Genomic DNA, 15,003 nt, shown 5'->3' with positions numbered 1-15,003 from the left:
TGAAAAATGGAAAATTAATCCGGAAAACAGTCTGTGTACTTGGCAATAGATGAGTTTATGAAGAACGAGTTTTAATTACACACTACAATGTCACATTTCCCGCAGGTCACACAGCTGGCCACGCTGAGCCGGTGGGGTGGAGGAGATGCTCCAGCAAGTTTTAATTCCATTATGACTGTGCATACACCTTACCTTGTGTATGTATGTGTGTGTGTGTTTATATACATATATAAATTATATATCGATTTGTCTTAGTATGTATTGCAAGAAGCGCTGCCTAAATTGTTGGTGCTATATAAATAAAAGATTATTATTATATATATATATATATATATATATATATATATATATATATATATATATATAAATAATCCTCCATGGAACTCATGATACTGGTGAATTTAGAACACAAACATAATTCTATATCCTGTTTTTTTAATTAGTTAGAAAGCAAATTCCTCAAAATTTGGGGCACTCAATAAGAGGAATCGTGGTGCTGGGAATTATATTCTTAATAGAAACGACAGGGAGTTAACATGTAATTAAAGTGTTTGTAAGTGTGTGTGTATATGTGTGTTAATGGGCAGGTGTGTGTAAGGGCAGTGTATGTGTATATGTGTGTTTATGGGCAAGGGTGTGTAAAGGCAGAGTGTAAGGGCAGTGTGTTTGGGCAGGTGTGTGTAAAGGCAGTGTGTGTGGGCAGTTGTGTGTAAGGGGAGTGTATGTGTATATGTGTGGTAATGGATTTTTTATTTTTATTTTAAAGTCCATTATAACATTATCAAGTCCCATAAATTCTAGTTGTAACTGGGACTAGTCAACTGGAATATATTCCTAGGGTGACCCACACAGTATTGAAGACGTAGCAATCTGAACCCTCAGATATGTCTGTATAGTAAATAACTTCTTATAATGCTAAGGATTTCGCTTTATGGCTCTGCCATCCGTACCGAGGAATGTAGAATGGATACCAGAAGAAGTCATGGAAACTTCAGGGGGTATTTATAGTGCGTTATTAGGAAGATGCGGGCAAAGTTCAGACTGGAGAATGTTTAGAGGTCATACTGAATTTAAAGTGTTTACAGTGTTTAGATTATATGTACTAAATAGTAACACAGTGACCTAATAGGTCCCCATATTATGTCACATCCACCCTGTTCCTGTCCTGGTGCTATCCTTCTGTCTTTTCCTGCCCTCTCTTCTGAGGTTTGGCTGCAATACTTCTGTATTGTATCTTGGTGTGAGTATGTTCATTGAGACAGAAACCTTTTAGTTTAATCTGATCAGTTCCTCTTTGGTACCCAAACCCCTATTTCCCTCTTTCTCCTCCCCTGATGTCCTTCTTTTCTAGGAGCTCAGAATGTTTGCTGGCGATGAGGGTATGACAGGGTTCTACAGCCCCAAAAGCCCCAATAATGTCTATAGAAACAGCAGGGATGGTTTATATATGCAAGTAAAATCCATTATCATTTTTGGAAATCTCTTCTTAAAGGCTATCAATAAGCCATAAAGTCACCTAAAAAGTTTATGTAAAGCCACACCCTGGCCGTACCTCTAACCACACCCCCTGAAACAACTAACCACTGAAACAAAAGTGTCTTCTTTGGCCATTTAGAATCTTGTGAAGCTCGCAGATATCTCTAGATTCCAGATTACGTCGCAGCCTTAATAGACTGACTAATGTTGGTGTCGCCAGACATTTCCTGCCCTGGATGGTGTTGATATCATGTACAGATGTCACTCTGTGGCTTTTAAGTACACAGAGTCCCCGATACCCCTTTGGTTTCACCGAAGAGCTGATGCTAACCGTGTCTCAAACACTGATTCTACCCTTGTTTTTGCTGCAGTTAAGATGCTAGAGTGGGGCCTTCTCATGAATCATTTTCAGCCCTCATTGGGGTTATGAGAAAGCATTTATTGGCTCTCACCCCGTCACATTTTAGATCACATGTCATTATGGGAAAGTGACTTTGTGTAACTCTAGCATGAATTCTGTTTTATGAGAACATTTGATGACCCGGGGCAAATGCCAGCTGCGAGAAGCTGAAAACGTAAAAGGAAATGTAAATCCTTGAAACAGACAGACTCTGTATTAAAGGGTGAACTATCAGGGTTTTTATCGCTACTATCAGATAAAAAAAAAAAGTTTTCTTTTTATAAAGCAGTTGTCCTTTTGCCCCATAATAGTATGCTACATTTCAGCTATTTGCATGAGTTCTCACTCTGTTATCAATCTACTAGACAAACATTGTGGGAAACAATAGAATGGCTCAGTCTTATTCACACAGATGGACACTCTTACTAAAAAAAGCATGAACTCTGTGTTGTGTTTGAGCCGGGAAAGTCACCCAAAATATCACATGACTGACAGCAATGGTGGCCTCCAGGTCTGCATTACTGTATACAACACTCTAGGTTATTACTGCATAGCACCAGGACCGTAAGAAGGGTGAGGCACAGCTGCAAGGACATGCACTGCCGCCCGATCAGCAGCTACAGGGCTGGTTGGGGAGATCACAATCTCCCTCTAAGCGGCCCAACATTAGGGAGCGCGAGGGTCCCTAATCACTATGCGCCAGCAAATGATGCCAAGTGCCGAGATATGACATCATCCCTGCACTCTGCATCATAGTGATGAGGGAGCACTAAAGCAGAGGCCTTGAGTGACAGACCTCGCGCTCCCAAAATTGAATGGAAGGTGAAGGGTGGAAGATGGAAGATAAGAAAGGTAAGAGATGTGTGTGTGTGTGTAAGAGCAGTGTAGATATTTGTGTGTTTGTAAGCTTGTGTGTGTATGTGCATATGTGTGTGTAAAGGCACGGGTGTGTAAGGGCAGTGTGTGTATATGTGTGTTTATGGGAAGTTGTGTCTAAGGGCAGTGTATGTGTATATGTGTGTTTATGGGCAGGTATGTGTAAAGGCAAAGTGTGTGGGCAGTCGTGTTTAAGGGCAGTGTATGTGTATAGCATTGTGTATGGGCAGGTGTCTGTAAGGACAGTGTATGTGTATATGCGTGTTTATGGGCTGGTGTGTGTAAGGGTAGTGTATGTGTATATGTGTGTTAATGGGCAGGTGTGTGTAAGGGCAGTGTATGTGTATATGCATGTTAATGGGCAGGTGTGTGTGTGTAAAGGCATCGTGTATGGGCAGGTGGATGTAAGGGCAGTGTATGTGTATATGTGTGTTAATGGGCAGGTGTGTGTAAGGGCAGTGGATGTGTATATGCGTGTTTATGGGCAACTGTGTGTAAAGGCAGAGTTTAAGGGCAGTGTATGTGTGTTAATGGGCAGGTGTGTGTAAAGGCAGTGTGTGTGGGCAGTTGTGTGTAAGGGCAGTGTATGTGTATATGTGTGTTAATGGGCAGGGGTGTGTGACGGCAGTGTGTGTGGGCAGGGGTGTGTAAGGGCAGTGTATGTGTATATGTGTGTTCATGGGCAGGTGTGTGTAAGGGCAGTGTGTAAGGTCAGTGTAAATTAAATAGCCTCTGTAAAAAAATAGCTGGGGGGGCGCAATTTTCCATTCTTCCCTCGGGCACAAAAGGAGCTAGCTACGGCTCTGTATAGCACTCTGGGTTATTTTTGTATACAACACTGGGGGTTATTATTGTATACAACACTCTAGGTTATTACTGTATACAGCACTGGGGGTTATTACTGTATACAGCACTCTGGGTTATTAATGTATACAGCACTCTGGGCTATTACTGTATACAGCACTAGGGGTTATGGTCAAGGATATATTTTTTTTCTCAGTGGAAAAAGTTATATTTATACTTTGGCTCAAATGTGCCATTGTTTCAGTGGGATGGGCTCAGTGTTGGGTTACTTTTGTGCTTTTGCCCCCACCCCCCTTTGGTCGTCTCTCACCATTCTCTTCGTGGTACAGCTCTGTGCCTTTTTTCCCAGAGCGGTGGCTAAACCTTCCCCGTCTCTTTCATCTCGATGTAGCATATTGAATTTGGCAAGTCGTGAACTCAATGTGTTTAACGAGGAAGTACATGACAATTCACACACTGCTCAGGAAGCACACGGTTTTGTTTAAAGTTATGAGGCACGCCGCCCAGAAAAAAATAAACTGTAACATGTATACTGGCCTGTAACCCATCCAGTATTCATCAGAGATACAAAACACAATTTGGCTTCTCAAAAAATGCCCATTTAGTATTTGTAGAGTAAATTAACCTTTTTTATATAATTTTTGTTGCCCATGTATTTTATTTTTAAAAGTATTATTTAATTAATTAAATGATTGTAAGCCTTTTTATTATTTTTTATTGTAACTCAGTATCAGTATTTATTTATTTTAGTTTTGCCCATGTATTATATAATGTTGTTGGTTTTTTTTTCATTGTTATTATGTATTAGTTAAAGTAGAGGAAAATTTATTAAAAATGTTTATTGTTTTCAACATTTTTTTATTGTAACACTGAATCAGCATTTCTTTTTTTTGTTTGTATTATTTATTTGTGTTGAAATGTTGGGTGTCCAGTGGGTACAAGTGGAGGAATGCAATGAATCTATTTTAACAGATTTTCTAGTGATTAATCCATTACAAAAAATGAACATTCCGTTTCACCAAAAAGTGGAAGGGGGCCACAGCTGAACCCCTGAATTATTTACTCCTCAAAGCCTCTTTAAAGGGACACTCCAGATCTCATATTCACTTTAATGCCTACATTGGCCTAGTGTAACCTTTAACTTAACGTTCCCCCCAGGCAGATGTGTTTGTCCTGGTTCTTGGCCTCTCCTACATATAATTCCGGGTAGCTTCAAGGAAATCTAACAGGCTGCAGACTGTGAATCTTAGTTTTGTTTCCAGAATGCTGTCCTAAAAGGCTTGTGCTTATTTACATCAGTCCCTCTTATTTCTGCTCCTCTAGACCTTCAATCCTCAAATAAGACCCTGTACTAAAGACTGCATTCAAGAAGCAGAGTTAGCAGAAGGCACCTTAGGGTGTTTGGGCTTTGGGCACCTGCCCCTGTGCTCGGCGATAGGACGGAGACATGACTGAGTCCTTGGCGATTATCAGAGGTAGGTACCTATGTTTCTACTAGGATCTATTATTAATGTATGCCTTGTTAAGATGGGTCAGGATTAGAGGAGGACGAAACAGGTTCACTAAAAAAATCATATTTCTACTAGAGAGTAATATGACCGCCTGTGACCCCAGCTGGTTGGAAATGGCAGGTTCAATTTAACCATCGTGCTAAAGTTCATTGGCTCGCTCTAACAACATCTGAAAAAACATTGCAATTCAGGCCCCCGATGCCCAATTAACAGCATATAAACATATAGAGTTTCTTGCACTAATTGGCGATATATGTGCAAGTCGAGGAGGTTTTTTCTAGCATAGCTAGTAACTCATTGGCTGCTTGGCGATCTGTTTTGGAAACAATGGCCCAGCATAAGACATGATCACATATTTCCAAGCGATGCTGATGCTCTGCTAGGGAGCAACTCATTGAATGTCCTATCTGTCAAAACTTTTTCTTTGATATCATATAATTCCATCAATATGTAAACCTGATACTTGGGTGTAGACTCCTTTCATTTGGGTGGCCATTACACTTGACTGCTTGCTTGAACATCATGAACTTAGTGTAGCCCAACGGACCTAAATGTCTCTGCCATCTTCTGTGGCAGAGAATCTTACGTAACGATTGTGTATCTAAGATAACAGTCACTCAACTATATCACTACATGTACATTTTATGTGGTACGGTTACGGCACGAGTCCAAAAAGGTTGCGGTTCTAGGGTTTGCTGCTGTGGAACCAACCCTTCTTGTATCTGCTCAATTTGGACATAGCATGTTTTATTCAAGAGGACATTAATTCTCCTGTGAGCTTACATGGGAAATTAGTCGCGGCTATTAAATATGTATCCTAAAAAGTTTCTTAATATCGCCTCTACTCAACGGGGTCTCGTCCAATGCACTGGCAAGTAGTCTCAAGCGTTTGGAACCTAATGTAATAAACTTTATCTACAGTAAAATGAGACCTTGCTCACAATGTTTCATCTTCAGTGTATAAATATCTCTATAATTTGTTTGCACACCCTGTGGCACGTTAATTTTACAGTTATTTATATATATATATCTTATATTCCAAAAACGGCTCACCAATTTTTTATAAATATTGATACATTGTTTAAAGGCAGTACTTTTTTCAGAACAGGTGTAGAAGGCACCTGCCTTTTATCACATAAATTCATAAATCTAGATTTTTTTACCTGTTTACATACAGCTGACTTTTTTCATGACTTTGCCGTGCAGATGAGCAAACATAAACATCCACGTGCGCTCAGCTATGACTTAATTCCGACCAGGTCAGCAAAAGGATTAATGCATAGCCATTGTAAAGACTCGGTACCTTGCATCCAGGTGAACAGGTGCATTGTGGGACATACAGAGAATGTACCGAATCCTCAGTTTTCAAATAATGGAATTTAAATTGTATTATTTATACTTTTAATACAGTACTTTTGAAATCTTTGGAATCATCCGCATTATATGTTTGTATTATTATTTTTAAGTGGACTGCTAAATGCCACGGTGCTATTAGGCTGCCCAGGGTTTAAATAAATACAAGAGTCCACCTAACAGAAGGTGTGAAGTTCTGTGGTTTTAAGAGCTTACAATCTAAAGCAGGTGGGAAAGGTGTGTTTGAGACGATGTTGATGGCACAGTGAGGCATAATAGTCTGTATTTTAATAATAGGCTCTTTGAGACTTTGCGCATTCTGTATACCTAAATAAAACACAATATCTTATATGAAATAATTTGTTTTCTGTACATTCCAACACAACACTACGGCCAAGCAATGATATCAGGTTATCACCAAAACCTGCTGTTTTGGCTCCATTACCCCAGTACTGTGGCTGTAACATATCACATGATGGCTTTACTTGCCGAGAGTATAAAGTTAAATAAAACTCACTTTTCTGTCGTACCGTCACCTCTTTATTGGATCCTGAAAGCTTCCCGTTACATTCCAGGGGGATCAGACACTCTGACTGGGTTCAGGAGACTCCTGCTATGCAGAAGCTGCTGCTTCTAAGTCGGAATTCTGCAGTATTTTCCTTTTTTTAATCCGTTTTCGTGTGAGTATCGAGGGAGCTCAGTGCTGAATGCCTACAGGACAGCGAGATAATAACTCGGGAAAGCGTTTGTGCCGTGCATTATCTGGGGCAGGGAGGAGCGGTGCAGGAAAAGTTGTTGGAACACAGAATTTACAGGAAGTTTTGACAAGGAAACTCTACAGAGGATGCTCTTGGCAGGATTTCTGTGTTTTAAGCAGGGATTGGGAAGAGAAGTCACAGGACAGGCAAAAGGCACAGGAATGAAGAGCGTCTGGGATGGGCAACTGTAACCCTTTGCATTCTGGATGAGTTGCATAGCACTCTGGCATTTGTGGTGTTAAAGTGCATCCCTTTCACAATATCCCACAGCTCTTTGACTCACTGGAAGCCAAAGGGTGGACAGTGTCATGCAAAGGGTTATATTTACTTTTGTCTTTTTTAGTTATTTTCTTTTTTGTTAATTTCCTTCTCTCTTTTAAAAAGTGTATATGTATATATATATATATATATATATATGTTTTAGAGAAATATACTAGTGATCTCTACTGCAGCTTTACTGCACGAGCAAAGTACAACTCCAGAGAGATTTAACCAGGTGGATTAGGACCAGATTAAACAATTATACTTCATGGTGAATTGATCAAATTCATGGGGGACACACTGGGTAGTGAGAGGGGTTAACCGTTTCCTGGACAATTGAAGCAACAGGCATTTGTAAGTAGATGCTTGAGGCTACCTTCTCATTGTCACAAGATCCCTCTGAAGGTTTTGATCAGGTCATACTGTAACCCTTATTCGTGTTCTGTTATTCACTTGCGGTTCCTTCCTCTCGCAGCAGCCAAACGAGATAAGATATTTTTTAAACAGTCTCTGATAAGGGTATTCTCTGACGCCTGAGTCAGAACCCATATTGCTTGATATATATATTTATATATATATATACATAAGCGAGAGGTTTGCTGGATTTACTTGATTTACCTTTTCTTTTTCATTTTGTAAAATGATAAAATAACTGGTTGTGACTTTTGTGTCATTAATCATTTACATTTAACAAGCTTTTGTATTATATGTGTGTATATATATAGTAAGTTTGTTACCAATTTGTTATAGTTTGTGATTTTAAATTTATCCTGCCGACTCTGATTGTACAGCGCTATGAAATCTGCTGGTGCTATATGTAATGTAGTATTAATGATGATAATAATAATAATAATAATATATACACTATATATATATATATATATATATATATATATATATATATATATATATATATAGTGACATCTAGTGGCAGAATTGCAGTATGCATGTATACATGTTATCTTCTGTTCAATCAGATGACAATTATGCGGCTTTTTATAAGAAAAAAAAAAAGCACCCTATAATGTTGAATATAATAATAACAAAACACCAAAATCTTCTAACAGCCCCCTACAAAATCCAACATTGTCTACAAATATCCATCACTTTTTATTTTGTTGTTTTAAAGATATGTCTTCTTAAAAAAGATTTAATAACATAAAGATTGTGCCAAGTGGTATATGGACATTATTAAAGACTGTAATATATATACATATATATATATATATATATATATATATATATATACACACATATATATATATATATATATATATACATATATATATATATATATATATATATATATATATATAGTAGTAGAAGCATTGCTAAACACTAATCTACAAACACCAGACAAGCCAGAAGGCTTGTTTTTTCTCTCAGAAATCTCATGGTGCTGCCATGCATACAAGGTCAACAATGATCACCTTTTGCCTCTTTCCCAAGTTTTGTCTAAAGGCTGTCTTGTACAGCAGGCAATTACTTTTACGGGATCCATGTATAAAGTGGATATAAAGGCAAAAGGTGATCATTGTTGACCTTGTTTGCATGCACCTACCCAGAATCCCCTGTGGTTGTGGCAGCACCATGAGATTTCTGAGGGAAAAAACAAGCCTTCTGGTTTGTCTGGTGTTTGTAGATTAGTGTTTAGCAATGCTTCTACTACTCCCTTAATTTTAAGTGGAGGGGTTTTCCATCACCTTTATCCACCATAACTTTTGTTTTTGGCATTATATATATATATATATATATATATATATATATATATATATATATATATATATATATATATATATCAATTCTGGACAGCAGAGGGCAGCAATAATCCATATGGCAGAAGTAACTACCCGGAATACAGTATTAGCCATTGAGAAGAATGCATTAGGCTTAGTCATCATACATAAAACCGAGCACAAATGTAAATAAACAATGAAATAAGGAATGACTTGGAAATATGAACTCTTACAGTGCTTTGGGGTTTCAGTCTAGTCTGTCAGTCTCAGGGTTAATGATTGTATTCTTACAATTGCAAGCTGCTTAGGTACCAGTCATGGAGTCTTATGCCTTCTTTAATGAGTTGACTCATGGATTCTTAAATAGCCCATGTCAAGCCTGCGTTTCAATGCAAACATGTTTCCAATAGAGGTTCTTGTGGGAAACACTAATATAGCAGGACTTTAAGATATCCTTGGTAGAGTAATCTAGATTTCAGCAGTTCTACTATTATTATTATTATTATTATCATCATTATTATAGATATAGCATCATCATATTCTGCAATGATGTACACATACACTGCCCTTACACACTACATTTACACACACCTGCCCATAAACACACATATACACATGCACTGCCCTTACACACGACTGCCCTTACACACTGCCTTTACACACACACCTCCCCATTAACATGCATATACACATACACTGCCCTTACACACGCCTACCCTGTGATCTCCCCAACCAGCCCTGATCATTGGACACCTCCTACCCAGACCAGCGCGGGTGGTGGCCTGGTTGCACACTGCCCACGGGGGCGCCTGATGAACAGGGCTGGTTGGGGAGAGCACATTCGTGCGGCTGTGTCGGCACTTCCCTGATGACCGGCCCTGGGGAGGTGGCCTCTCTGCTTGCCCCCTCCCCTATAGATACACTACTGTTTTTTTACTGTTTAGGGGCTTTGTGGTGAATCACATTGCAATGTGGTAGCAATGTGATTCACCACAGGGCCCCTAGAATGCTGGGCCCCTGGGCAACTGCCCTGTGTGCCCAATGCGTTTAGATGGCAACCTTAATGTAGGCTGCTTAGAGAGATCCATGATCTCCCCAACCAGTCCTGGAGGCTGCAGCTGCTGATTATGTTATGTGTGGGCATTTTGCCCTGTGTGGCTCTCACACATATGATCCACAGTACTATACGTATGTGTGTGAGTTGAATAGTACAGAAAAGTCACTCTGCTCTTGCTCCTTATTCACGGTCATCCATCAAGGAACTCTGACAGCATCTTGGAACGGCACCAGGAAACCTTTTGGTTTCTCTCTGAAATAATCCATCTATTCCCAAACCGCTCATCAACCATCTCCATCAACCATCTGTAACGTACTCGAAATGCCTAGGAAGTGAACCTCTTGGGGGCATTTGTACAGAGAACAATTGATGTTCCTAAGAAGCCGTGCCTACTTTGTAGGGACCCCCAGTCTTTCTCAAAGACTAGGTTGGACTCATTGTTCGTTGGCCCATTTACTGTTTAGTGGTATCCATTATTTTTCCATCATTATTTAACGGGCAATAGAGACAGAATTTGGGGATACAATCATAGGACCCCTGTGTATTTCATACAAGAGAAAAGACGGACACTTTGGTTTAGGGGCCAAGGATTTCCCAGGACAGGGACACTCAGGTCAAGGAAGTCTCTTTGAAGAGGAACATGAAGTATTCTTGAAGATTGTCTTTAACAGAGAAGCAATAAGAATACCGTACATTAACAAATTAACAAAATAAAAAATTCTTCCTTGTATCCCATCCACAAAAACCCGATATTTTTTTTTCTTCAAGATGTAATTGGTGTTAATCATGGCTCGGTCCCTACGGTTCATGAGAAGTCTGGTAATGAAACGGAATGCTCAGCTTTCTGCTACCTTCGCTATGCTGCTACACTTAAGGACTCAGGAGAGGTGCTATCAATATCCTTATTACCTCCCATAAACTGCTCCTTCAAGTCGCTATCGGACGGTTATCGCTTTTCTAGTAAAACACTAATCATTGGTAATGATTTTTCACAATTCAAAGAAAGTCCCCCCCCCAAGCACATTAGAAATACCTCGGTTTAATTCCCAATCCCCTCACAATTAACAGAAAATGCACCTTTAATGTGTCTTTGGAGGGAATTGCTCCATGTCCATGAGCTCCAAGCCCTTAGCCTGAGGGGGGTCGATGGTGGGAGGCATTAGGCTGTCTTCCTCGTAAATCACAGCTATTCGGACTGTAGCGACAGCCCCCCCCCCCCGAATATGGAATTGCCGTTCCACGTAATGTATGTTTCTTACATAATGCAGTAAGCAGACCTCGGACCATTAAAGGGAGAGTACACATCTACCAAAACATAGAGTATGAGCTCACCGCCATTCTAGCTTCATTGTAAGCTCATAGGGGCAAATATTATGAGTGGTATTTTAATATTATAAGAAGTAATATTACAAATATTATAATAATAAAGTATCCAAAAATCATCTAATATGTACACCTCCACTTAAAGGCTGCTGCATATATGTGTGTGTATAAATATATATATATATATATATATATAAAGTCCTTGCAATCATTGTAAAAGCTGCTTACACAGCAACTGTGAGTCCACAAGCTTTACTTACAGCTCCCATTTACAGCGTCTGAATCTTTAAATTAAGCTTTTCTCTCATTGGGGATGTTGACAAGGTATAAAAACTATATAGGCATATATATCGATCTTGAGTTTGCTTGGCATCCCCCTCCTCGAATCCTTAAGTACAGTATATGCAGAATAATTACGGTCTTGTGGTAAGGAGAACCGACCTGTTGTGTCCTTCGATGGAGCCGACGGTTAATTATAATCCACCGAGCCATACTCTAAGTGATTCAGATGCATGGAAGCCCTGTATATAGGTATACACCGACGGTTTCAGAAAACATTTCGCCCATTTAACCATCAACCTATTGATGCAGAGAGTCTGTAATTCTGGCCAGCAGCACTTAAAATAAAATAAAGTTCATTATTTGCAGGGGTGATAGAATTTCGCAGATTCTATTGGATTTTTGGGAAATTCACTCCCTGCTTGAGCCCACATTACTCCTGCCTATTGGATAATTGTGACTTATACATTGCTTTTAATCAGTAAATATTTTCCACAGATGTTAGATGTTGAACGGGTTAAACATTAATTCTTATCGGGGATGAAATGCTGTGCTTGTGAGTCCCTTCACCATTATAAAAAATGTAAAACTTTTCTATAGGTTATAGAATGTAAATGGAAAACGTGTGGCCAACCATAGTTAGAACTTTGGGTTTTCCATTCCATTGGTGAATTGATATTTTCCTGCCGAGCTTTCTTTTACTAGGTCTCCCGGAAACTACGAACTTATTGACCTGGAGTTTTGAATATTTGGAATATGTCATGCCCTCGTTATGTCTGAACCATGTAATTACCAACAATGATTAAAAATCTCATTCTGGAAGAGAATTGATTTTTCAGTCTACGTTCAGTTTCCATAGCCCCGTATAAAAAAAAAAAAGGGATCAAAGGAAGCAGACCATAGCAGAGCATCCATAAATTGTCTCAAGTAACTCTGCACTGCACATAAATAAAGCAGAGAGGCGCTAAATGCTATATTTTTATAATGTGCAGGAGAATTGAAATACTATTCTAGAGACAGGAGGCTCCATTTAAATGACCTCCCTCCCTGGTAGAAAGGCTTTTCCCGGACCCCACGGAGATGATGTTTGCAGGTCAGAAGTGAAGTGAGAGGCGCTCTTGTAATGGCCTTAAGTCTATAAGAGAGTGGAGGCTACCAAGAGAACGCAGGACAATAAATCACACTCTTATCCCTTACGTGATTCCTTCTGTAGTCTGTAACACTCAGCACGTCGGGAAACACAATGATTCTTACAAAGATTTACGAATGCAAAAAACAGAATGTAATTCTGTTTTTTGCATTCGTATACACTGGACTAATACGGCTACCCCAAACTACATTACAAAGATTTAAAATACGTTGCCCTGTTTAGATTTGATGTGTTAGATGTCAAGGAGTTGATGGGACCTCAGAATCCCAAAGCATTGGTCTGGTGAGGCAAAACCGGATGTCATGAAAAGAACCGAGCATGCTAACCCGATTGAGAGCCTCTTTTTTTATTTCGGTTAAAGGTTGGACCCGGGCAACCCTCAGTAACATTAATATTCCAAAGATTTATTATAAATCTACACCATAATAATGAATAAGCCGTAAAGTAGAGGCTCTCCTGGTGCAATAAACTGGTGGCCGAGTACCAGGAGACAATGCCACAAAAACATGCTGTATGACAAGCTTCTAGGCCTAGGGGAAAAATAATAATATTGATAATCAAATAATGGATTTGTGATCAGGGAATTGATTTTGTTTCCTTGACTTCATAGTTTTCTATTCAGTGGCAGTTCTATTGCAATATCTTAGATAACATGTCATGTTTTCAGCCGTCTGATCTGGTTATCCATCTTTCCAATTACTTGACATTAATATGTCACCTGCCAGACTTTACTATTTATTCTTTTGAGACCTTACTTTACAAAAAACGAAGAATCCACTAGGTCTTCCTGAAACTGGCCCTCGTTGGAAGGCTACAGGCTATTAGATGAAAAGGGGCGAACAGATATTACAAGCGGATGGATATGTAAGTACAGATATGATATATATTTATCTTATTAACATATGTCCCTCAGAGACGAGAGTCCAGGTAATGGCTTATGAAGAGTAGTGAATAAGTAAAAAGGTTAGTAATCTTTTCCCTACGTGGTGTCTTATCTCCAGTGCTAGAAGCTCTAAGTTCATTGTGGTCAGGGATAATGCACTCCACTTACAGAGAGAACCATATTAATGTCCACTCCGTCTAGATGAGTATTGATTGGCCAGGACAAAGAGGAAAAAAAATATAGGTTGAGATTTTAAAATGATCAAGGCTCGGTTCTGAAACAAAAGTAAGGTTTAAAGTATTTCCCACAATCCCTAAGCCTGACATCCCAGCGTAGGAGAACTTTAAAGTGGGATCCACAAAATCATAGCCTACGTTGGGTTTTTTGGGGGGGTTCCAGTTATTGCCAGTTCAGCATAAATCTGTGCCCCTCGCTATACGACATTAATGGCTTCCACTGCAACTGATCACAATATAAAGTATCGCTGGTTGTGGATTCTCAATCTTCATGCCCATCCTGCTAAATAGATATAGCTCTTCTTACACCTTGTGTAAGTCATATTATGTTCTGGAATTAAGAAGCCTCCATAAACATTTGGGATAAAGAAGTTTCCCATGGGCATCAATTCAAGTCTTAAAAATATAGGTAGCAGTTTGTGAGACTGGCCCAATTTGGAGAATATCCAATGATTACATTCTTTAAAAACAATATTTCTCTCTCTTCTAGAACTACAAGGTAACATTTGCACTTTTTAGAATATTGATTTTTATTTAGACGACAAGTTTGAATAATAGTTTTGCAGTGAACTTTGAGTCCTTGGTGTTCATCAGAACTGGTGTGTCTTGGAGTGACCGCCACTTAAAGTACAACTATTAAAGTTCAACACCTTGCCTATAGTTATTATCATTTATAAAGCTTCATAACTGGACCCTGATCTGTCTTTTCCATGTGTTTCGATAAAAAAAAAATGTGCCAACAACTGATACTTTAGTGCATATTTGCACGATATTGACCAATGTTTTAATGGTTTAGAGACAGAATATGACCGTGTACGATTCCACCAAATGTGACAACCATTGGAGATCAGAAAGATGTTATGGTGCTCGGGTGGGGGTAGTTATAGGAGGACCTCAAAG

The 15,003-nt window shown here is 39.2% G+C and overlaps 1 protein-coding gene across 1 annotated transcript in view; it reads right to left on the bottom strand.

Moving 5' to 3' along the window:
* Positions 1-7,328, bottom strand: part of PEAR1 (platelet endothelial aggregation receptor 1) — a 32,004-nt gene extending 24,676 nt beyond the window's left edge. The window contains exon 1 of the mRNA XM_053475288.1: positions 6,938-7,328. The gene's annotated coding sequence lies outside the window, so the exon portion shown is untranslated. The remainder of the gene's footprint in view (positions 1-6,937) is intronic.
* Between the last annotated feature and the right edge of the window lie 7,675 nt (positions 7,329-15,003).

This window comes from Spea bombifrons, chromosome 9 (genome assembly GCF_027358695.1).
Source record: "Spea bombifrons isolate aSpeBom1 chromosome 9, aSpeBom1.2.pri, whole genome shotgun sequence".
In the NCBI taxonomy this organism is placed as follows: domain Eukaryota; kingdom Metazoa; phylum Chordata; class Amphibia; order Anura; family Pelobatidae; genus Spea; species Spea bombifrons.
This window is presented reverse-complemented; position numbering and strand designations above follow the sequence as displayed.